The following is a 24,446-nucleotide window of genomic DNA, read 5'->3' on the forward strand; positions in this document are numbered from 1 at the left end:
AGAAATCCATCCTGAATATTCAATGGAAGGACTGATGCTGAAGCCGAAACTCCAGTACTTTGGGCACCTGATGGGAAGAACTGACTCATTGGAAAAGATCCTGATTCTGGGAAAGATTGAAGGCAGGAGGAGATGGAACGATAAAGGATGAAATGGTTGGATGGCATCAATAACTTGATGGGCATGAGAGTCTGACAAGCTCTGGGAGTTGGTGATGGACAGGGAAGCCTGGTGTGCTGCAGTCCATGGGGTCGCAAAAAGTCAGACACAACTGAGTGACTGAACTAACTCAAAAGATGAAATAGTGTATTAAGAGTATTAATGACCACATAAACGGAGCTGTCATCTTATGGATAAATCAGCAGTGTGTCTATTGTTGATGGCTTTAAGATAGAGTAAAATGCTATACTCTTAATATTTTTAGCTGCTCAGAGTATCTAGTAATGTTCACAAGAGTTTAAACCTTGTTTAAATTTCTAAGTCCTGCCTATAAAATTAACAGCTGAAAGATATGTTCATTTCTTCTAAAGTTAGTGTTAACCTAAACCTTATTAATATGTAGGCTGGGAAACATTGGGAGGTTGGTTTCTCCAGTTTAATTAGCCTTGAGTGCTGATTTGTTTTGATAATATAAATAATTAGTTTAACCACAAAATTGATGTAACAGAAATAATTGTCAGGCAATTAAATACTGAAATGATTTCAACTCTTGGGAAATATATAGTAGTATGTAAGGATAGTAATAAAATTGAGATACACTTGGGCTGAAGTACATCAGCCCAAAAAACATCTCTTACTTGATTTTTCAAAAATAATTTTACAGATGCCACATTGTTCATATTAAAAAATTCACTAATATAAATTTACTACATTTATTCCTGTTGTTTTTTTTCCCCCTTTATAATAAAGTTTTGCATGTTTGCTAATGTTAAAATAATTGTTCTTTGGAATTCACAAGTTAGCAGGCCATTTTAGTGGGAAGAATGTAATAAATAATGAAACAATGTTGGTAAATTCAATATAAAATGTATATGTAAGTTTCCTTTTTTATGAAATTGGAGTTTTTTTAGCTCTGAAGAGAAGTATGTTTTCCTTTTCTACGTGTATATGATAAATAATATAGTTCAAAAACGACACCTTTTTTTTGACTCAGCCATGAAATTAAAAGATGCTTACTCCTTGGAAGCAAAGTTATGACCAACCTAGATAGCATATTCAAAAGCAGAGACATTACTTTGCCAACAAAGGTTCGTCTAGTCAAGGCTATGATTTTTCCTGTGGTCATGTATGGATGTGAGAGTTGGACTGTGAAGAAGGCTGAGCGCCGAAGAATTGATACTTTTGAACTGTGGTGTTGGAGAATACTCTTGAGAGTCCCTTGGACTACAAGGAGATCCCACCAGTCCATTCTGAAGGAGATCAGCCCTGGGATTTCTTTGGAGGGAATGTTGCTAAAGCTGACACTCCAGTACTTTGGCCACCTCATACGAAGAGTTGACTCATTGGAAAAGACTCTGATGCTGGGAGGGATTGGGGGCAGGAGGAAAAGGGGACGACAGAGGATGAGATGGCTGGATGGCATCACTGACTCGATGGACGTGAGTCTGAGTGAACTCCGGGAGTTGGTGATGGACAAGGAGGCCTGGCGTGCTGTGATTCATGGGGTCACAAAGAGTCGGACACGACTCGACTGAGCGACTGAACTGAACTGAACTGAATGTTTTAAAATTTTATGCTTAGGTTTTATTTTTTTTTACATTATGCAATCAGATTGTATTTTTTACTAATACTACTTTATGATAGTGGTAAGAATTTTTATGTCTTATCATAAGTGTTCACATTATATATTGGCAGTCTTACTTTTGGCTTTAACTCAGATGTATATGCAGACTGATGTTCAAGTATCATTAGTCTTTCTAAAAGGACATACTGCAAACAAATCAGTGAAAGGCCCTGATCTTTAATATATTTGCTCTTCCTAAAGAATCACTATCAAAGAATTACTAAAACTTCATGACTTCCACTGGAGAAGGCAATGGCACCCCACTCCAGTACTCTTGCCTGGAAAATCCCACGGACAGAGGAGCCTGGTAGGCTGCAGTCCATGGGGTCGCTAGGAGTCGGACACGACCGAGCGACTTCACTTTCACTTTTCACTTTCATGCATTGGAGAAGGAAATGGCAACCCACTCCAGTGTTCTTGCCTGGAGAATCCCAGGGACAGGGGAGTCTGGTGGGCTGCAGTCTATGGGGTCGCACAGAGTTGGACACGACTGAAGCGACTTAACAGCAGCAGCAGTATGACTTCCACTCATCATTAATTTCGGATGATTACTGTCTACCATAAGGAAATATACTGTTTCAGTTCTCATATGTAAAGTACCCTACTAGAGTAATACAACTGATTTCCACATATGATATATCATTTCTAAATTTATCTGAAGCATCCTTGAGTGTCAAATTAAAATTATTTGAAACTAACATGAATTCTGTCCTAATGAATTGCAATAAAATTTAAAATTAAGTATATGGGGTAAAGATTCATTCACTGTTGTTAGCCAGTATTATTTTAAAATGTATCTGCTACACTTTCTTTCTCCCCTATTCATTCTCTGAGGGATTACATTATACATTATAGCCATTCATTTTTCTATTTTGTGCACAATTCAAATATTTATGCTTTCACATTTAATAAGTGAACTCCCTTAAAATTTATGATGTATTAATTAGTCCTGATCTTGTGTAATGTATAAGAACAGAAATATATATTCATACAAATCTTATTTACATATCTTAATAACATAAAACTAAGGGCCCTTTACCAAAGCATTAAGTTATTAATGAATCATGTGAAGGGTATGGGTATTTGATCAAAGTGTTTTCAAAACACAGGATATTTCTATTTCTGTCTTCACAGTCTCTGATGTGTATGTGGCATGGCATCACCCAACCCAATGCAAAATAAAATATGAAACATTATAATCTGAGTTTATTCAGACCACCAGGATATACATGTACCTTAAAAATTAACTAGATGAGATATTCTAGTTTTCTAACTAGAAACTAGTTAGAAAACTTCTAACTTAGTGGCTCATATGGTAAAGAATCTGCCTGCAATGCGGGAGCCCTGGGTTCCATCCCTGGGTTGGGAAAATTCACTGGAGAAGGACATGGCAATCCACTCCAGAACTCTTGCCCGGAGAATTCCCTGGAGGGAGGACCTGGTGGGCTACAGTCCATGGGATCGCAAAGAGTCAGACACACCTGAGCGACTAAGCACATACATACACACACACACACACACACACACACATACGTATAAGCATGCTTTCTATATGCAAAAAGATATAATCTAATTTTGCTAGTTATCTATCTCCGCCATTAAATATTTAAACTATTAAAATTGTATATACTGTATAAAATGGAGGGGCATAATTTATTTCATAAATAGTTATTTTCTCTATGACATCACGACGTATCTTCTTAGCAGTTAGTGTCTAAGTATTATCATTTGTCTACCAGAAATACTAGTTGACATTCCCATTGTCCAAACTCATCTTTCTGATCCGCAATTCAATTTTATGTCATTTTGCATGGCAATGAATTTCTTTTTAATACGCATTTCTATCTAAACTCCCATGTTTTTAGGCAGAAATAAATGGACAGTGTCTTTCATGTTGGCCCAAAGTATAGTTTGATAGTCTTCTCAATTTAGATTTGTGCACTTGACTAGTATGATTAAACTCCAAATAATAGCAGAAAAATCAACAAGTTCAAAAAGAGACCACTGAGTGAATCACTGTTATAAATCAAGTTAATTTGCAACATTACTTTCTAGTTGAAATTATAAGATCTTAGGATCATTATATTTCTTAACTATTTTGAAAGTTCTGACTTGAATATTCATTTTAAATTACCCAAATCTTTTAAAATGAACACTTCATCTTTTACATAACAACAGCAATATTAATTGCATCTTATATTTGTGTAATAGTTTTTATTTTACTTAATATAGTCCATACATTATCTCATTTAATCCCTATATCAACTTTTTTTGGTGTATGTAGCATTGTCATTCTCATTCTATACATGAAAGTTATTAATTTTCTGAAGTTCTTACAGATAAGGATTGGAGACTGGGGCTTTTGAACCCAAATCTAAAATTCTTACCCCTATACCAGTACTAACTTGCTACTAAAAATAATCAAATAAACTAATAGTCATGAAAATCAGGACTTGGAAGTAAAATTTGAATTTGTCACCCATGAAAATGTCTTTTCATATATTTTCAACTTTTAGAATTCTCATTGTGCCATACAATAAAAATAGTTTTCTGTCTTGGAAATGTGGAGGAATTATAAGAACTCTTTGTCCTGAATCCATTATTCAGAAGGACATGAACCGACACAATGGTCCACAAGGGCACTGTTGGTGACCTTCCTTTCCCTAAAGATGGGGGTGGATGCTGAGACTTTCTCTCATTCTGTCTCCAGGTGGGTCTACTATTTGCATGCTCCGCTGCACAGCTGTCAAAGGGCTTGCCCTGGGATATGACTGGGCTGGATTTAGAAGGAGCTGGTCTTTGAATAGCTCTGGTAATGCTCGCATCTCACAGTTATGCGGCTGACAGCTCCTTTTGGTGGGGAAAGCTTGGATATATTTCAAGGTGATTGTAGTTTTGTCCCTCTGGCAGCAAGCTGCTGCAACCAGCTTAGCCCATTATCCTCCTCTCCCACTGGATTTAAGCCTAGGGAGAAGTCTGGGGCTTTTGTCAGAATAGAGGGTAAGGGATAGATAATTATCCCCCATTTGCACTCAAAGAGAACTGCACTATATTATAAAGTAGCCTTCAATTACTGAAATGGGCTTGTCTACAGTTCCAGTGACTTATAAATTAGTCTTTGTAAAAAATAAAATTTAGCTTTATTGCTAGTGATGTTGTACTTTTAGTATCTCATACTTTAAGCTTTATTAAACAAAACTTTATTTAACATGTAACATTTTTAGCATTTAGAGAGTAATATTTAACATTCAGAGATCAATATATATTTTCATTTCAAAAATTTTACTAGATTTTGCAGTACACGTGGCTACCGTGACCAGATTGATCAAAAGCTCCACAGTGCATTGTCTACATTGTAATTTTTCTCAATTTGACCCTCTTAGTCTCATGGGGGCAGTTCTGTAAAATCAATGCAAAGTAATTAGAAAATTTTAAATTCTAGATGCTGTGAATATATCAGTCATCTCCTTTAATATCCACTCAATGGAATACCTTTTATAAATACTATCATTTAATAAACATATCTGGAAAATAAAGTTCCCATAGATCCTAATTAATTAATGATGTAAATTTGCCTTAGCATATTTGGGGGAAAGTATTTTCAGTTTTCTATCCTCCAGTAGCTCAGCATCACTTTTACTCCCCTTTTGAGCAAAAATTATAGTCAGAGATGAGCATTTCAATTTGCAGCTGACAGTTTAGGGTTAAGATATGATTCCAGGTAACAGAAGCCAATGAGAGTACACCCAGTTGATGTTTGTGACATCATCTTCCAGTCGGAGTACATAGAAGCGCTGAGGTAGCGTTCAGCTTCAGCCTCAGTGCCATTATGATGGATGTTTATATCTCTTCATTGAGAGCCAATTATCTCGCTTTTGTGTGAGGCCCAGGGATCACTCATGCTGCCAGGCTGCACGGAGCACTGTTGGATGTAGCTGAACCAATTGTTTTCTCTGTCTCTGGTAAGAGCCTCTTCTGTTTTACCTTTTCTTTCAAAATAAGGGTAGATGTATGTAACAGGGGAAACAGTATGAGAAACTGGTGTCGGGGTTGAAAAGCCTTACTATTTGGTCAGCTTTTAATCAGAGCACTGTTTAGCAGCATTAAAAGGAGGTGTGGATTTAGCGAAATGAATTTTAAAAGAGCATACTAACGTGCACCTGGAAAACTAATTTGCAGTAGAAAAAGAACAGCAGGTAATTCAGCTTTTCTTTTGAAAAAGGAAAGTAACTTATGAGATTATTATTTTGAATGTCTTTAAATATATGTGCATATGTATACACTCTGCTCCATTGCCTTTTAATTTGCTGTTAGTAGCAAAGAGTAGAAGTAAAACTGGTCAATCAGATAGTGTTGCTATAAATTTAAAATGAGTTAAAGTTTCTAATTGTTAAATGATAGTTCTTTGGAACAGTTTTTGAAAGTTGTATCTATATGGGAAAACAGAATTTACCAAGGAAGCAAAGGCTTTAGCTTCTGAAATGAAGTTGTGGTACTTTATAACCATATTTATTAATTTTAGCCTAAGGAAATAATACTAGCAAATAGTTTTAAAGAATGATATGTTTTTTCTGGAATTGAGAGATGTTAAAAATCGTATATTTCATTAAGTGCTTTTGAATGCATAACAAAATTATGTGTTTTATTTATCTGAAAAATATTTAAGTCCTGAAATTAAAGCTTTCAATCATTTAATTATTTATTAGTAGTGATATTTACACCTGGGGATCCTTACGGTATTGTAGCAAAACAGATATATTTACAGCTGTTGAATTACTATGGCCATAGGTTATTAAATCTGACAGGAATCCTGAATAATCAAATACAATAAAAGCTTTTAATTGACTGAGAATTTTCATATGCTACCAAATAAAGAATTCAGAAACACTTTTAACTCCTCAAATATTGTCTATTATCACAGTAGAAAGCAGTAGACTATTGTTATCTTAGAGTTGAATGATATTTATGAGATGAAGACACAGAAAAGTGTAAATAGCTGTTATTTACTAGAAGATGTTGTCTTATTTTAATAGCATCTCCACTTCTTCTAGGGTAATAAAACTTTTGAATAATGACTTGTCCATCAAGCTGTGACACGTTCATGTTTTTCAGATTTATTTTTACTCTTCTTTAACATAGAATATTTCTGCCTGTGCAAACCAGTAATTTGGACAATTAGACATCAGAATTTGGAGATGCTCAGTTTGTACTTGGAGACAGCAGGGACTTCTCAGCTATGTCACACTTCTCTCTCTTCTACCAGCCCAGTCCTGTTTGTCAGTGCTTGACATTACTGTTGTTCGACTTGTCTCCTTCAGTCAATTCAGGTCTGAACAAAACTGAGTTTATAGAAAGTGTCAGACATGTATTAATGGAATTTAAAGAACTGAGATTATTGTCTCAGTCAGGACAATTTATAATCAACCAAACCTCAAATGCTTATAAGCATGATCTGGGGTTAATTTTTTTACAGGGAGATTTATGTTGGCCTACTCCATAAATTTCAAAAATCTAAAACTGGGAATCCAAAAGTTTTGATAGGATGAACTTGAAAGCCTGATCCACAGCTTCAAAATGATTTTTTTTTTTTTTTCTTTGCCATTAAGTACTTCAAAGTGGAGTTGAGTAACTCAGAGGTATTGACTGTCTTTTTCACAGGTGATCAATCTTGAGTAAGGTAAAGCATTTGTTTCCTAACACTTAATTCTCCAAAAATCTATTTATATCATCTGTCAACAATGGAGAAAATCTTAGCCAATTAACAGTCTACACATTTAAAATTGTATTTTCTGCTGTGTATAAATGCTTTCCTCAGTGGTATAGTCTCTAATCACTAATGCACTGCTTTGGGAGTGATTACAGTTTTTAAATTGTTTATCTCTTTGTTTTCCTTTGAACAACTATGTACAATATGAATATACCTGATATGATACCTGGATGGCAGATTTCATTGACAGAAAGTTTTTGCTTTTAATTTTTTTTTTAATAGAGGACATCAAGGGGATTGTAGCGATTTTCCATGCCACAAATCCCTAGAAGAATTCTTAGTGCAGGGCAACATAGGTGAAAGAGGCATGTGCTACATGTATCCCTATGTTAGTTGCCTCCTTTCTGATACATATGTTTTTTATCTGAGTTGTTATCATCTTGTATCATTTTGCATTTTCCTTCTCCATATTATCTTATCCAATTTTTGTAAATTGTGTAGCAAGTGAATGTTACTAAGTGACAGGTTTTACCAATTTTAAGAAGAGATGGAGAAAGTGCACAATGATAAAAAGATTCCTATTATTCCCTTCTGAAGTTCTTTGCATTTCCAACAGGCTGAGGGTGATATATTGATTTCTTTTCAAAAGTGTTCCTCATATTATTACTTATTCCGAAATAACATTTTTGCCTCTTAAACACCTTAATCTTCTCCTACAACTTAATTTATATAAGCACCTTTATTAGTGTCTTTAAATTACTGAATGCATGTTACCATTTAGTTTTCTACTTTCTCAGTTGAAGTATTTGTAAGTGTGATGAATTCTTGACACTTGCCTTAACAATGTGAAATTCTGGACTTGCATGGCCAACTCTTTAGTGAAAAGCATAATTTTGTAACCACAATGTCATCTTAGTGTAGGCTTATATTAGTATGTGAATGTATGGATATTTAGGTGTCTACATTGCATGCATAAACATAATTCTTACAAGTACTTTAAAATTGTAACAGTTGTTTATATGGATATACTATCATTTGTTCTTAACGTTTGATATATGATAATGTTATTGATACTATGGTACTAAGGAAACAGAGACTAACAGGTTTTAACTTATTGCCAAGATCACCTAGTCAGTACATCAATATTTGAAGAAGATGCAGAAATAGATTTTCAAATTTTAATGCCCCCAATCAATCAGTATCTTTTTCCTCTCTCTCTCCCTTCCTCTTTCCCTCCCTCCCACCATGTATCTGGCTATCTAACTAGTCTACTACTAGTTTTATTTTATTGTCTTCCCTATGATATGTACTCTTTAGGTGCTTGGGATTTATTTATAATTGAACAATATAAAAGGTCGTTGCTCTTGTTCATGTTTATGTTTTTCTGTCTGGCAAGCTCTACTCTTTTAAATTACTAAAAATATAGAGTGTATTTCAAGGTGTGGCTGAAAAAAAACACAGAGAACTTGCTAGGAAATAGAAAACATGAATTAAAGGATGGGCTTATTTGCATTTCTTATGTATCTATGTATCTTTAAGTTTGCAGGTATGTTCTAAACTAGATTTGCATAACTCTAGATATTTTGAAAATGTCTGTCAGTCATTTTATAACTTATATTTTATTCTGAATGTGATCAATGCAACTTTACAAAAATAAAATGCTTAAATTACAATAGATTCCCCAAAGAGCATTTTAAAACAAAGTTATCTTGTACTGCAGAGCATATTCAAGCACTCTAACTTTGTATTTATCCTCTATAATAAAGTTGCTGAGGGTTATAATGTATTGAGTTTACAGTTGTTTGGCTTTAGAGTTTAGATAGTATAAGTAGAGTGAGAAATTGGCGAATTTTGTCTTTCTTTTTATTAAAAAAGTTAACAATAGCTTCCAAATGATAGTAGTCTGTGTTTGAATAAAGCAAAATAGAGATAATCTGAAAATTAGCACCCATTTTTCAGTAGTTTGGCATATATTAATTCTAGTTCCTAGGGCAGTTGAACTGAAAGTAAGATTTACTACCCATTGAATTTATTTACAGATGCCCAGTGATTTAAAAGAAAAAAAAAAGAGGGAGAGAGAAGTCTGAAATCTAGCCTCCTCAAAGAAAATCAATCTGCACACAGAACCTACCAGTTGAAGATAAACCACTTTTAGATGGTATCATTTAATTAGCCAGTGAAGAGTCTATCTAGTGACATACACATAAATTGTAAAATAACTCCAAGTTGCCTGCATGAACTTGATTTAGTACAATTTTTCGTTTGTTTGTTAATATTGGAAAATAATAAAATTATATCACTGAACTGCACTTAGTCCTTTTGCTAATGTGCATTTGAAATGGGCAGAATGAGGGAGTAAAATTAGAATGTAATAATAGTATGCATTAGCTAAATACAAGAGATATTAAGCCATACGTGTTTTGCCAAGACAGTGGGCCTTGAATTTAGCTAATTTTATCTAATAATATTCCAGAATTAGTTTTGATAACATTTATGATAAATAAAATGTAAACTGACATCCAAGTGGGTGTTTTAAATGTAAGAAGGGTCTACTAAAAGCAGAGGATTGTTTTGTAATACTGAGTATAAGGAGTTTTGGTCACAGTCTTCATTCAGAAGTGCCCTTATGCCGTGGCACACTGTAACTCAGAGGTGTACTGTAGCATTTGAATCAGTGTGAAATGTATTTTTCCTAGAATGGAGTATACATATTAGTACTGCCAACTCAGAACTGTGTGAAATTTATAATGTGGAGTAAAACATGATAAAATCTGCTGTAATTGATCAAGAGGCATGATGGAAAGTTCAGTTCCAGCAACTGTTCCCAATTTTAAGTGCATGAGAGACTATGAATGGGTGAGCAAATAGTTCGGCTTAGCAGATAATAGCAGATGTTCTTAAAGATAATTTTTGTTTGTTTCTGTATTAGTTTTGCAAGCACTGTGGTAAAAGTATGGTTTCTGGGACCAGACTACCTGAGTATTAATACAATGTCTTGCTTCCCCTCTTTCAGGCCTCGGTTTCTACCTATAAAAACTGAGGGAAAAAGAATTATCCACCTCATAGGGTTGGTGAGAACATTTTGTGAGCAAATCTTATGAGCACTGGGAACAGTGTCTGGCATATAGTATGTTTCTAATCAGTGTCACCTCCTTTTAGGATTTTTATCATTACTGACTTGTTTAGTATTGTGTGTGTGTTTATGTGTGTGTGTGCGTTCAGTCACATTTTAGTTAATTCAGGAGTTTCATTAAAAACCAATTTTACAAACAAAAAGCTCTGGTATAGCACAAATGGAAAAACTTTGGGAACTATTCCTTCTAATGACTGTTTAAAACTTGATACTGATCTCAGAGGACTTTAGTGCTAAATGGATAACCTTATCCACCTGCAATGTGGGAGATCTGGGTTGGACCCCTGGATTGGGAGGATCCCCTGGAGGAGGGCATGGCAACCCACTCCAGTGTTCTTGCCTGGAGAATCCCCATGGACAGAGGAGCTTGGTGGGCTACAGTCCATGGGGCTGCAAAAAGTCGGACATGACGGAGCAACCAAGCACATAGCCTTATCACTTATTATACATGAGATTTTTGATATGTCTTAGATTTCACATTTTTAATAAAAAATGAATTAAATAAAAATGTATTAAATAACATTTAGGAGATTTTTCCTTGCCTGAAGAATCCCAGGGACGAGGGAGCCTGATGGGCTGCCGTCTATGGGGTCGCACAGAGTCAGACACAACTGAAGTGACTTAGCAGCAGCAGCAGCAGGAGGTTTCTCTAACTTTAAAATTGCATGATATGGGATGTTGCATGTGTGTATATACACACACACATATATATGTATAAACGTCCCTATGTGTATTTAACACAAATGGAAAATCCTATAGAGTTACATTTTGCTTTATTTGCTTTTAACTTTTTAATTTTGTTATTTGTTGTGAGTTGGTTAGAGTTTGAAACTTGTAATTATAAAATGTTTATTTATTCTGATATTTGTGGAGATCAGCACTCTCCTTTACAACAGCTCATGCTCTCACATGGGTGATGGAGTGGTGATAGAATGAGGCTCAAGTCCTTTTCTAGCTCATGCCGTTCTGAATCCCTAACACCCCGAAAGGCAAAATAAATGTGTTTTGATTTTTAAAGTCTCTCTGTGTGTTATGTGTGTGTGTAGATGTTTTGCTTTATTTTAGTGGAATGTGCCTAAACTTACATTAAGAGAGATACAGACAGAAAAAGATAAAAATTATTAATTTCTCTTCAGTTCACAATTTTGTAGAATCAAGTTGTTAATATATCGGTAAAACATTTTTTAACAACCCAGTCATTTTACTAAGGTATTTTTGTTCCTTTACTTCTAAATACTCTGGCTTATTCCATAAATTCTTTGACGCATAGACACACAACTATTGAACACCTATTACTTGCCAACAATGAACAAACCACAACCAGTGCTCTGAAAGGGCGCATGGTCTAGAGATCAACATATAATTGAATATAAATAATTACAGTATATTGTGATAGTGTTATAGTAGAGATATGTACAGAGTGCTGAGAGAAAATAGACAAGAAGTGACTTATTCTATTAATACCTGGAAACAAAATCAAAACTTTTCCAAAAGAGGCTATCATTTTAGGTGACTTTTAAAAAATGAGTAAAGCATTTTCCAGGTGGAGATTATCAAAGGCTATTTCATACAGAGGGGCCTCCAGTAAGGATGGCATCTCCTCCTGTGGGAGGAGAAAGCACAGTGTATTCAGACCAGTGTTTGGAATGACTGGAGGCAGGGACCAGGAGAAGCTAATTAGCAACTAATTATCAGAACAAATGCTGGTTGTAAAAAACCAGTAGGGACAACCTGGTCATAACTGCATAAGTACAAATCTTGGCCTGAAGGTTAAATTGAATTTTTTTTTTAAAACTTAAATACTGTAGAAAGTCGATGATGAGATAGATCACTGTGGTTTTGAATAAATGTTCCTGGAGAAGGGAATGGCAACCTACTACAGTATTCTTGCCTGGAGAAATCCATGGAGAGAGGGACCTGGTGGGTAAAGAGCTGGGCATGATGGAGTGACTAGATGCTTTATGCTGGAATGCTTTCTAAAAGAAACTGAAAGCAAAATTACCTTGGGATTATTTAAAACAGTCTGACCCATCAAAGGAGAAGAAAGGGCAAAATAATCTACTTCATTAAATTTTAAATTGCATTATTAGATTCCCCATTCTATTAATTTATTTTAAAGTATGAATGATATCAAGTAGGGTGACTAATTACATAAAAATAGTAAAGAGGGTCACACAAAACAACATTGAAAAGTGTATCAGAGTTTTGGAAAGATTCCCTGAGTTACTTTGATGATACTGATCAAACATCAGCTAAAGATAGAAAATGTCTGATCCTAAATGACCCAGTGTTTCCATAACTGGCTAGCTCTAAGGTCAGGGGGAATGGACTTTTTCTTATCTGATGACTCAATTCATTGTACTTATTTTTAAATTACTTAACATTAAATAAAAGCTATTTGTTTTTCAATTATTTTAAAGGAAAAAAATGAAATACTATTTCATTCCCTTCTTGATATGATTTGCTGCTGCTGCTGCTAAGTCCCTTCAGTCGTGTCCGACTTTGCGACCCCAGAGACGGCAGCCCAACAGGCTCCCCCATCCCTGGGATTCTCCAGGCAAGAACACTGGAGTGGGTTGCCATTTCCTTCTCCAATGCATGAAAGTGAAAAGTAAAAGTGAAGTCGCTCAGTCGTGTCCGACTCCCAGCAACCCCGTGGACTGGTGGCATGTAATTTATATTAAGGGCTTCCCTAGTGTCTCAGCTGTAAGGAATCTGCCTGCCAAAGCAGAAGATGCAGGTTAGATCCCTGGGTTGGGAAGATCCCCTGGTGAAGGCAATGACAACCCACTCCAGTATTCTTGCCTGGGAAATCCCACGGACAGAGGAACCTAGCAGGCTACATGAGGTCACAAAAGAACTGGACATGACTTAGTGAATAAACAGCAGCAGCACCAATGAAGCCATTAGAGAAGTGGCGATCCAGGAAAGAAAATATTTTAGGGAAAGTGAAAAATAAATAACAAAAGGATCCACCAGCATACAGGATTGTGCTAGTTAATCATAGGGAATGTGACAACTAAGGTTCCTCTTCACGTACTGAATTCCTACTCATCATTCAAATTGCAATGAAAGAAACACACTGTTAAAGTAATCCTCCTTGAGTTCCTTGGCCAGGTCAAATTTTCCCATTATAGGCTTTTAAGAAGAATATTTAATATTTGCAAGAGTTGCAGGATTTTTTGATTAATAAAAATTTTTAATTCCAATCTTCCCAACTAGACTAAATTTTCATGAAAATGACGGCTGATCCTGTTTTGAGTCATCACTGAATCTCCCTCCTCTAGTATAATGTCTAGTGTAAGGATAGCCACTAAATAAAAAGTATAGGCACTTAGAAGATAAAAAAAAAAAAAAGAATAGTACTTTTTCCGAGATAAAAACAAAGGTGCCGAGATACTAGTGGATCTTAATAATAAACAGGAAAGTTGAATGGACTTTCTGAGAGTATTAAAATACTGGATTGGCCAAAACTCATTCCGTTTACCCTGTTACATATTACAAAAAACTTGAACAAACTTTTTGGCTAACCCAATACTTGCTCATCTCTGCAGCCTCTTCATCACTGATGTGTGAATGACTTATAAGTGGTACACTTGAGCTGCATGTCAAACAACAAAAATACTATCAATGTCTACTTGTAAATTGTGATATAAATATAGCAAAAGTCCTTTGGAATACAGATATTTGTATACAGATACAGATATGAGGAAATGTAGACCCTGCAAAGGTTATAGAAATTGAGTAACCATATATACAACTTGTACCAGGTATAACTGGTTTTACTGAAACTAGAAAAAAGTGTAATTGAGAATGTTCTGGCCAACCATATGAAAGACAGCAGAAAGGCTCAAAATACAGGATAAAAGGAAATTGTACTTTAAATTGAAGAGAAGGTCACTGGTGGCCTTAAAGAAAGTAGTTTGAGATGCTAGGCAGCAAAGAAATTGATTGTTAGGAATTGAAGTCATGTTCAAGCAATTTAGAAGTGAAAAGGAATGAAGACCTGCTAGACAGAACTGTCAAATAATGACTTCTTCCTAAATGGAAAAAATTTATTCCATGGGTAGATGTGTGAAATATTAAGTAACATTTACCCTTTTAAACTGGTCTTCATAACTTGTACCAAACATATTCATAAAAAATAACTACATGTTGTACACCTTTGTTATTATATTTAAGACATCATCATGGTTTAAAAAAAAAAAAGGACAACAGCATATCCAAAATGTAGGAAATTGTGGTGATTATTTACTCAGAAGTTAATTTATTCTCATAAAAAATTGTTTTAATTGAAGCTTTCTGTAAGCATCTTTATAGACAATAAGTAGCTCTTGCTTTGTAAGTAAATGCATGAATGAACCTCCTGACAGTAAGACTTGAACCCTCCAGAAGGGCAAATAATATTCCAAAAAAAAAAAAAAAAAATCAAGCTGCAGCAAGAAATATCTACAACCTGCTATATAGAAGAGTTCCCATACCATAAGAGGTTGGAGAAATTAGCTGAAACCCAAAAGAGAGAAAGATATGTGGTGGATATTAGTTTAAAAATCTGTATGATTAGAGAATAAGATGAATGTAAAATAAATGTAAATACATAGAAAATTATATATTTTGATATATGCAAAAATACACATTTAGCATTAGAAAATTTTATTTTCAAAGTTGGCCACACATTGAACTATTTATTCTGGTATCTCTGCAATGATTATAGAAATCTTAAAAAGAGATTTGTGATTTGCCTAGAAAAAAACCATTTTGCTTAATTTACTTGTTCTTGTGATTTGGGGAAAGGTCAGTGTATCTTTAAATATTCTAGTTAGGAGAGAAATGAGATTTTTCCTCTTTCCAAAATAGTCTCGAAAAGAAAGCAATAGAATTTGACTACTAACTCTAGCAACCTACAGGAGAGGAGGATGTGCTGCCCCAGATTCAGAGAACAGCGAGGTCAAAAAAGGGTTTTGAAATTGGAAAAGTCCACAGTACTATGCCTAGGGAAAACCATGGCCACCTCAGTGTAAATAGATGTTCTCTAGGTGTTGTTCTGTAGTTAGACTAGACTCCAGAAAATCTAGAAGCAATCTGAGGATTCTTGTGAAATCAAAATTAGGACAAGTCAAAAAAAAAAAAACAAAAAACACAAAACATGGTGTCTGAGGTCAGAGAAGTGGGAATCTAGGCAAGGTGACTGACTTCAGAGACAAGAGTCTTATTTTCAAAAAGTCTAGCGAAGCAGCCTCATGGTGGAAACCTGGCTTGCTAACAAGGGACCTGAGAACTGGGAAAGGGCTGACTTATCCCCACTTATAAGCAAAAACTCAAGGACTGGGTGGAGGTGCTGAGGTCAGAGAAATTCTAGAATCTGGGGTGTATTTGAACCTATAGTTTGGCTAGGTGGCTCCGTCAGTGAAGAATAGAGGCTTGACTTGAAGCCCCATTATTTGTTCTATTCATTTGAGCTACTGACTAGGGTATGAAAGCCAAGGGTTAAAACTGTGTGGGCTGTGAAGCCAGTCAGGTATGCATTAATTTCTGGCTTCACCATTTACCAATGGTACAGTCATGGGCAAAGCATGTCACCTCTCTTCATCTCAGTTGTCTCATCTGAGGGACACTGTGGGGATCATATGAAATGATATTATATTATATTATTTAGCACAATAATGGTATCCAGTTCATGCTGGATAACTACTGTATTTATTTTTATGACTAACCTGCAAACTCTACCCATCAGTTCCATTGCTCCTCAAACACACCTCTGGTTTAGGTACATATTCCGTCTACTTGGAGCACTCTGTGTTGTCAATTCCTCTTCATCCTTCATGTCTCAGTTCAGATGTCATTACTGGCAGAGTAGAGAGATTCCTGAAGTCTCTTTTGCAATGGGGAGGCATCTCTCTTTTGTGCTCAGACAGCACCTGTACTTTCCCTAGCATGTATTTTCATTGCCATTTCCTTCTCTGTATCTCCCATATCTCCCATTAGAGTCAAAACTCCATATGTTTGGGGATTTCATATGTTTTATCTGGGACTTCCCTTGTGGCTCAGCTGATAAAGAATCCACCTGCAATGCGGGAGACCTGGGTTCAGTCTCTGGGTTGGGAAGACCCACTGGAGAAGAGAACGGCTACCCACTCCAGAATTCTGGCCTGGAGAATTCCACGGACTGTATAGTCCATTGGGTCGCAAAGAGTCAGACACTGAGAGACTTTCACTTTTCCTGGTAGCTCAGTTGGTAAAGAATCCACCTGCAGTGCAGGAGACCCTGGTTCAATTCCTCAGTTGGGTAGATCTCCTGGAGAAAGGATAGGCTACCCACTTCAGTATTTCTTGGGCTTCCTTGGTGGCTCATACAGTAAGGAGTCCTTATGCACTGTGGGAGACCTGGGTTCGATCCTTGGGTCAGGAAGATCCCCTGGAAGAGGGCATGGCAACCCACTCCAGTACTTTTGCCTGGAGAATCCCCATGGACAGAAGAGCCTGAGAGTGCAGAGAGTCGGACGCAACTGAGTGACTAAGCAGACTACAGCATGTTTTATCCACTGCTGTTTCAGCAGTGCGGACATAGAGTAGATCATTAACTGGTGATTAAATGAATAGATGATGAAAGACCCCAGACTTGGATCCCTTAGGAGAGCCATAATCTGAAAGGAGTTTTTGATTATTCTTTAATTTAGGGGCTGGTAACTGGAGAATAGAACTAGAAGATCTGAGGTCCCTCAGAAGGTTGCAGTGGGACTCACTCCTGTTAATCCTTGGCCCTCTCAAGATGAAAGCTTGAGGTATAGTGCACAGCCCAAAAGCTGCCGTGTCAGTCACCATCTTCCTCTTTCTAGTTGGTGTAAACATGCCTGAGAGCTGGTCAGAAGAACAGCCCAACTTCAGTCAGAGCAAAGCATTCTGGGAAGCACTCTATGGATGCTTCTATTTGTGGGCATGTGGGCACACCCTGTGCAACCCACTGCTCTTCTGAGTATTCAGAAGCTCTCCTCTTACATTTATTTTATTTGTATTAACTTATTTTGACTGTGAAAAAAAAATGTTTAAACTCTACCAGCAGGGCTACCTACTGGAATCAGTTTGGGAACTTGGAGAATGCATGCAGAGCCCTGAAGAGCTGCAAATAGAAGTCACAGGGACTAAGCTAGGCTATGGTCCTCTTTTCTTCTCCTTGGGTTATGTTCTCACTGCCCTGCAGGAATGTAGTCGTCTTTTAATGCTCTGTGACAAATTACCCCCAACCATAGATGCTTACAGGCTTCCTAGGTGGCGCTAGTGGTAAAGAACCTGCCTTCCAATGCTGGAGATGTTAGAGAGGTGGGTTTGATCCCTTGGTCAGGAAAATCCCATGGAAGGGATTTGCATGGCAACCCACTCCAGTATTCTTGCCTGGAGAATCCCATGGACAGAGGAGTCTGGTGCGTTAGAGTCCATAGTGTAAGGAAGAGTTAGACACGACTGAAGGGACTTAGCACACTTGCACTCACGCATATAGATGCCTAAAACAATAGATATTATTGCACAGGTTCAATGGGTCAGTGATACAGGCACAGCTTAAACAAATCCTTCGCTCAGTCTTAAGAGGCTGCAATAAAGGTGTAGCCATGTGCTTTTCTGGAGTTTGGTTTCTGTTTCAGGCCCAGGTGGTTGCTGGCAGAATTCAGTTCCTTGTGGCTGTAGAATTGAGGTCCTTATTTATTTTCTTGCTGGCTGTCAGCTGGGAGCCACTCTCAGCTCCTACAGCTGCCTGAGTCCCTTGCTAAGAGGCTGTCTCGACAAGGCTGCTAAGTTTTACAAAACAGCAGGGGAGTCTTTGCTAGACTCTGCTAAGATGGAGTCTTATGTAACAATATAACTGTAGGCATAACACCCTATCACTTTTGCCATAGTCTATTGGCCATGAGTCAGTCACAGGTTATGCCCATACTCAAGTGGAGGGAATTATACAAGGATGTGACTCTTTGAGGCTCACCATTGAGGGTCACCTTGGGATGTGTCCACCACAGGGAGCAATCACAGAATATTCTGAGACCTCTATGTGACTGTGAGCCACCATATCTAACCCCTTAAAGACTTTCTACCAAAACTCTCTAAACTTACAAGAGGCCAGGCTCACAGGAAAGAGCTAATTTTGAGCAAGAAGGTAGATCAGTAATCAAGAGAAAGGGATCATTAGAGCCAGAAAAATGGCCAATTGCCGCCTCCTAATTCGCTCAAGAAGGAAAAAGTGTAGCAACATGTACTTAACCATGGGTCGGGAGCTAGGGCAATCGCTGCTGTGTTTGACTGTCATTAGAAATTTTACATTAGGGATTCCTATTTTCAACCCATTACGAAGAGAAGGACAGTTGAGTGTCACATGGCCAATGTCCTTACTTGGGGCCACCACGATTTTTTCTCTGCTTATTAAAAATTGGGGCTTCCCTCATAGCTCAGTTGGTAAAGAATCTGCCTGCAATGCAGGGGACCCCAGTTTGATTCCTGGGTAGGGAAGATCAGCTGGAGAAGGGATAGGCTACCCACTCCAGTATTCTGGCCTGGAGAATTCCATCGACTGTATAGTCCATGGGGTTACAAGAGTCAGGCATGACTGAGCTACTTTCACTTCACTTTAAGGTAAAATACCTGAGAGTCTTTCAGTTCCTGGGCTCCTTTAGCAGCTAGAGTCAGTTTTCCTCCTCCTGCTTTGCTGAAAGCTCTGAGGGGCCAGAAAAACCCTTAAGAAACTGGGAAGGGTATGTGTATGTGTGTGTGTGTTGAGCGGGGGTGACTGCCTTTCATAAGCCATTGCTGAGGTATGTGTTAGTCTCTCTGTCATGTCCAACTTTTTGCAATCCCATGGACTGAAGCCTGTCAGGCTCCTCTGTCCATGGAATTCTCCAGGCAAGAATACTGGAGTGGGTTGCCATTTCCTTCTCCAGGGGATCTTCCTAACCCAGAGATCGAACCCAGGTCTCCTGCATTACAGGCAGATTCTTTACTATCTGAACCACCAAGCAGTTGCACACAACTGGGATTTGTTGGCACAGCTCAACTTTCGCAGTCCCCTTCCACTTTTCTTCTTCATTTATTCTTTATATATGCCTTTAAATATCCTAATGTTTTATTCTATTTTCCCTGACAATAAAACCAAATCGGAAAAGGCCCTTGAAATTTCAAGTCCTAAGTCAAGTGTCCTGATATACAGAAACTACAGGATTGAAAAAGAAGTCACTACATGTGGGACACACAGGAAGAGAAATAGTGGAAATGATTGCAACTTTTGAGAATCTAAGAAGACCATCAGGGCTTCACTCAACCATTTAAAACAGAGAAATAATGCAGTTTGAGATGAAAGAGAAGTTGAACCTGCAGCAGCATCAGTGGTTGGCAAAGACAGCTTTGGGAGTACTGTGTTTTTTGCATTTATCTTGCAGACTCCTGTAATGAGAGGGGCTTTGCCACATGTTCTCTAAAGTTCAGCTGAATGGTTGCATTGCCCTGATCACCTGGGACAGTTCACAGCGTAAAGAGGAACAGGCCTAACTGAAGCTTGAAGCCCTGGAGAAAACTTAAATTTCACTCAGTGATCTTTAAATGCTCTTCCTAAGGTCTTGCTGCTGCTGCCGCCAAGTCACTTCAGTCGTGTCCGACTCTGTGTGACCCCATAGACGGCAGCCTGCCAGGCTCCCCCGTCTCTGGGATTCTCCAGGCAAGAACACTGGAGTGGGTTTCTATTTCCTTCTCCAATGCATGAAAGTGAAAAGTGAAAGTGAAGTCGCTCAGTCGGTCCAACCCTCAGTGACCCCATGGACTGCAGCCTTCCAGGCTCCTCCATCCATGGGATTTTCCAGGCAGGAGTACTGGAGTGGGGTGCCATTGCCTTCTCCCTCCTAGGGTCTTAGGAAGCTGTAAAACACTCAGTCAAAGGGAGATACCTGGGTGATTTGGTGGGCTAGTAAAGAGAAGAGGGTGGGCATTGAAGTCAGAATAACTTCTGAGACACTGGGAGGCCAACATCAGTAACATGAACGGTTTCAATTTCTTCCTGTCCCTCTGTTTCAGGTGATGTGAGGGCCGGGTGGCCCACGCATGTTCGGTAGGACCAAACCGATTAGTACGGTTAGTCAGACTGAAGTAAAAGGTCTGTCAGCACATCAGAACAGGCTGGGTGGCCATGTGGGGAGACACCTGCAGTGAAGACTGGGGAAGGTTCACTTGGCATTTGGGTGACACTTTGTTGAGCGCTTTCTCACATACAGCCGTCAAGCTAGTCTAGGATCTGAGACCAGCCCTGGCTCAACTGCCACTGAAGATTCATGTCTGCTTTTCACTCCCTCTTCCTCTTGGGAAGGATAGTTCTGGCCTAGAGGAGGTAAGGGATGGTCTTCCTAGATTTTCAAGAGTCAAATCTTGACTCAGTCTGGTTACTATGAGGACCAAAGTAACTAAGCACAGTAATGAATTATAAGCTATTGAATGAAGTAAGAATTTATGAGTCCATATCAATAATAAATAGATAATAAATAAATAGGGGAAGAGGTATAGCCTTTATTTACATTATATTCAGAGGACCAACTAGGAAATGGAAAGAGTGGAAGTTGCAGAATTGTCACTTTGCTTCCAAATTAGTAACAATTGGATTGAATAAATCACAATTAGGTGCTATATCTGGGGTGGGGGGTTTGATGTGAAGCAGAATATCTGTATAGCTGTAAAATGGCTCATAGAGACTGTTTCTCAGTTGACAGGAAGAACAAAAAGAATCATTACAGTGGAAAATCAGGCAACACCTTGACTGTTGTTTTAATTTTCAAAATTAACATCACCAGTGAAAGACAGGTGGCTGTTAGGCATCCCCAGATTTGATTCCCAGAAATGAACAAATTTACCTAGGTATTATTTTTGCCTGGGATCATCAATCTAAAACTAATCAGGAAACATCAGACAAATCCAAAATGAGAAACATTCAAATAACTAAGAGACATTGAGGTTTTTATTTCTCAAAACTACCAATGTCATGACAATAAGAAAGGTACTGACATGATTCAGAGTAAGGGAGGCTGAAGAGATACAATAGTTAAATGCAATCCCCCATCCTAGACTAAAGTATATTTTTTGGTCCAAACACTTTTGTCATGTGGACACTTATTATTTAAAATATTATATTAATATTGTGCTGTGTGCTAAGTCACTTTAGTTGTGTCTGACTCTTTGTAACACCATGGACTGCAGCCCACCAGTCTCCTATGTCCATGGAATCCTCCAAGAAAGAACACTGGAATGGGTTGCCATGCCCTCCTCCAGGGGATCTTGACAACCCAAGGACTGAGCCCTTGTCCCTTACATCTCTAGCACTGGCTGGCAGTTTCTTTACCACTAGTGCCGCTTGGGAAACCACATTAGTATTAAATTTTCTTAACTGGAGAATTTTAGTGTGGTTATGTAAGAGAATATCATTATTCTTAGGAATTAAAGATCAACATATTTAGGAGTAAAAGGCCATGGTATGTGGAACTTCCTTCAAATGATGAGAGAGAGAAAGAAAGAGAGGGATAAACAGAAGGAGAGATTAATCAAATAAAAATCAGGGTAAAATGTTAGTAATATTTGAATCCAGGTTAAGAGGAGAGTGGAAAAGTTGGCTTAAAGCTCAACATTCAGAAAACGAAGATCATGGCATCTGGTCCCATCACTTCATGGGAAATAGATGGGGAAACAGTGGAAACAGTGTCAGACTTTATTTTTGGGGGGCTCCAAAATTACTACAGATGGTGATTGCAGCCATGAAATTAAAAGACACTTACTCCTTGGAAGGAAAGTTATGACCAACCTAGATAGCATATTGAAAAGCAGAGACATTACTTTGCCAACAAAGGTCCGTCTAGTCAAGGCTATGGTTTTTCCAGTAGTCATGTATGGATGTGAGAGTTGGACTGTGAAGAAAGCTGAGCACCGAAGAACTGATGCTTTTGAACTGTGGTGTTGGAGAAGACTCTTGCGAGTCCCTTGGACTACAAGGAGATCCAACCAGTCCATTCTGAAGGAGATCCATCCTGGGTGTTCTTTGGAAAGAGTGATGCTAAAGCTGAAACTCCAGTACTTTGGCCACCTCATACGAAAAGTTGACTCACTGGAAAAGACTCTGATGCTGGGAGGGATTGGGGCAGTAGGAGAAGGGGACGACAGAGGATGAGATGGCTGGATGGCATCACTGACTCGATGGACGTGAGTCTGGGTGAACTCCGGGAGTTGGTGATGGACAGGGAGGCCTGGTGTGCTGCAATTCATGGGGTCTCAAAGAGTCGGACATGACTGAGCGACTGAACTGAACTGAACTGAACTAAGAGTATTTTGATGTTCTTTATATTATTTTTATTCCTGCGTTGTTGTTGTTGTTCAGTCACTAAGTCATGTTCAACTCTTTGCACATGAGTTGAACATGAGTCATGGAGTGCTGGACTGCAGCACTCCAGCCTTCCCTGTCCTTCACTATCCCCCAGAGTTTGCTCAAATTCATGTCCACTGAGTCAGTGATGCCATCCAACCATCTTATCCTCTGTCACCACCTTCTCCTCCTGCCCTCAACCTTTCCTAGCATCAGTCTTTCTCAGTGAGTTGGTTCTTCACATCAGGTGGCCAAAGGATTGAAGCTTCAGCTTTAGCATCAGTCCTTCCAATGAATATTTGGGGTTGATTTCCAGTAGGATTGATTGGTTTGATCTTGCAGTCCAAGGGACTCAGGAGTCTTTTCCAACACCACAATTCAAAAGCATCAATTCTTTGGCACTCAGCCTTTGTTATAGTCCACCTCTCACATCCATACATGAACACTGGAAAAATGAGAGCTTTAACTATATGGACCTTTCTTGGCAAAGTGATGTCTTTGTTTTTTAATACACTGTTTAAGTTTGTCATAGCTTTTCTTCCAAGGAGTCAGCATCTTTTAATTTTATGGCTACTCTTTAAAAATTTTTTTTCATTGTACTGCATGACATGTGGGATCTTAATTCCCTGACCAGGGATTGAATCCCCCTGCCCTGGGAGCACAAAGTCTTAACCACTGGACTGCCAGGGTAGTCCCTCTTGCTACTTTTTTAAAATACAAATTTAAAGTTATTTCCAAATGTAAAGTTCACAAATGAGTTATCCAATATATATTTCTAAGTTAAAAATATCTAGTATGTTGTATTTATTTGCTCTCTCACGTGTTCCAAAATGAATATAAACGCTAAGACACACACACTCTTTAATATGCATGAAAGTATCTAGAAACATACACATGACAAGAAAATGTTGCTGGTTTTTGCCTCTGGGTCAGGGACTGTGTATCTGGAGAGGAGAAAGACCTAGTTTTTACCATATAACCCTTTTGTAATGTTGGAATTAAAAAAAATACAGGTACCTTTAAAATTGAAAGTGATAGCCTAATTTAATTCAGTTTAATATATGTTAACTGCTATGGACATGAGTCTAGGCCCTAGAAATATAGTGAAAGAGCTTCTTTTGAATCGTTTGACCTCCAGTAACATGTGCTCTACTTGGAGAGACAAGGAGAAGATCTTTTAATCAATGAAGAAAGGGAGGAGAACTGAGATCCTGTTATTAAAACAAAATAAGGGGGAAAGAAGAACAGAACCGTGTTGAACATCTGGATCTCCCACTGGTTTAACTGCACCTCAGCTGAAGCATTTATACTTTATTTTTTTCACTTTGTAAGACATTAAGTAACATTTTCCCCACTGCTTTCTATGTAAGGGTGTTCTAACTATTAATAAAATTATTTTTATGGAAATTCTTGAACTTCATTTGAGAAAGGTCTGAAATAAATACAAATAGGTAAT

At 37.9% G+C, this 24,446-nt stretch overlaps 1 protein-coding gene across 1 annotated transcript in view; it reads left to right on the plus strand.

The window, feature by feature from the left end:
- The first annotated feature begins 4,956 nt into the window (after window positions 1-4,956).
- Window positions 4,957-24,446, plus strand: part of MGAT4C (MGAT4 family member C) — a 284,176-nt gene continuing 264,686 nt past the window's right edge. Inside the window, exon 1 of the mRNA XM_025284376.3 lies at window positions 4,957-5,745. The gene's annotated coding sequence lies outside the window, so the exon portion shown is untranslated. The remainder of the gene's footprint in view (window positions 5,746-24,446) is intronic.

Source organism: Bubalus bubalis, chromosome 4 (assembly GCF_019923935.1).
Source record: "Bubalus bubalis isolate 160015118507 breed Murrah chromosome 4, NDDB_SH_1, whole genome shotgun sequence".
In the NCBI taxonomy this organism is placed as follows: domain Eukaryota; kingdom Metazoa; phylum Chordata; class Mammalia; order Artiodactyla; family Bovidae; genus Bubalus; species Bubalus bubalis.